Genomic DNA, 1,851 nt, shown 5'->3' on the forward strand with positions numbered 1-1,851 from the left:
ATATTTGGATACATTAAATAACAGGCAAATGGTTTGTAAAATATCCAGTGTGCATTTGGGAGTTTAGGGAGGAGGACTGGGAAGTGTTGGCTGTATTTTGCTTATAGTTGGTGTTGGTTACCCTGAATTGAAAATGGACAGACATAATCTATACAATCGTGTTTTGGCTATACTTGGCTTCCGGAGCACAGAAATGTATTTTGTGTTTGATAATTTGTATTGTTTCTTCAATACAGAGCTTATTTTAAAGATATTTTGTTCCTTGAGAATCAGAGTATAAATAAAACCAAAATGTCTAGCATAACCATATCTTATTTTCACCTATAAGTCACTCTTCTGTAATAGACTTTATGAAGTCAGATTGCTATGCCTCTAAAATGGTCAAATTTTAGGAGCTATTTTAAGTTGAAAAAAAGCTACTGGCCTTGTGATGCTTAAAGATGATCAAACCAACAGTTTTTAGGTCAGTTACACCAAAGGTGGAGTGTTTAAGGCAGAGGTGAAAGGTAGATTTAATTTAAAAAGAGGAAGGGCCATCTAGAATGTCCTGTTTCAAGGTGCTGTTTTTAAACTCCAACCTATACTAGTAGTTACAGCTTTTAGAGAACATACTAAGTGCCAGGCATTGTGCTAAAAGTTTTACATGTGTTTTCTCTTTTAGTTTTCACAGTAACTCTGAGAGGTAAGGAAACTTATTACCATTAGCCTGTTAAAAAATGGGGAAACTGAGGCATAGACATGCCCATGATTAAATATTATTAAGGGTTTCAAAAGAAGTTTGTTCAACTCTAGAGCATCATTACATTATAAAATCCTGTCTTAGTGTCTGTAGGGGATTACTTTTAGGACACCCCTTGGTTACCAAAATCCGCACATGCTCAATTCCCTTATATACAATGGTGGAGCATTTGTATATAACCTATGTGCATCCTCCCATATACTTTAAATCATATCTAGATTACGTATAATACCTAGTATAATTCCTACACGTCACTTCATTTGCATGAATTCAACACAGTACTTGGTGTGTAGCAAATCAAGTTTTGCTTTTTGGAACTCTGTGATTTTTTTTTTTTTTAACAGTATTTTCGATCCATGGTTTGTTGAATACAAAGATACTGAACCCATGGATAAGGAGGGTTTTCCCTCCCTATAAGTACCGCCAAAGAACAACCTTTATTTTATTTTCTGGCTTACCCAACCAAAGTTTATTTCTTGCTCTCATTACATGTCTAGCACAGGTCAGAATAACTTCTAATACTTTAAAAACAGTACTTGAATCTAAAGAGGTGGAGAAGTTCAGTGACCTAAGGATAAAATATGTTTAATTGAACAAGAATATTTGCACTTGGAACTGTGAAGCATTTCTTGAAGACGACCTGTGCCTAATCTAAATCCAGGAATGTTAAATGATATCCAAGAGAAAACTGCAGCTTAGGAACTGAGGCCAGTAAACAGCTGTGACCTCAGTCAAGCAAGCAGTGTTTTCATTCCGCAAGCTGTGCCTCATGCTTCTCCGGCTAGAGCTATGTATATTTAATTAGTGTCCTCTCACCTTCACAGTACATGTTTTTCCACTTGACAGTTTTTGATACCAAAAGAATGTCCTTGAGAAAAACGTAGGGCCTATTGACTACTCAGCATATTCTTTTACTTGGTATTCAAGCATTCTAATGAAAGAATTGGGAATAATGAAAGACAGTGGGGCATAGAGCCACTTTAACTGACACCGTGAGGTCGGTCAAAGCTATTGAACAGTTTCTATTAAATTAGTTTGGCTTCATCTAGGCTAGTTAAAGCTGACATGCTGACAGATTAGTTTCTGTCTGTTTAGAAAGAGAGTGAAGAAGA

The sequence above is a fragment of the Mandrillus leucophaeus genome, unplaced genomic scaffold, assembly GCF_000951045.1.
Source record: "Mandrillus leucophaeus isolate KB7577 unplaced genomic scaffold, Mleu.le_1.0 Scaffold769, whole genome shotgun sequence".
Taxonomy (NCBI): Eukaryota; Metazoa; Chordata; class Mammalia; order Primates; family Cercopithecidae; genus Mandrillus; species Mandrillus leucophaeus.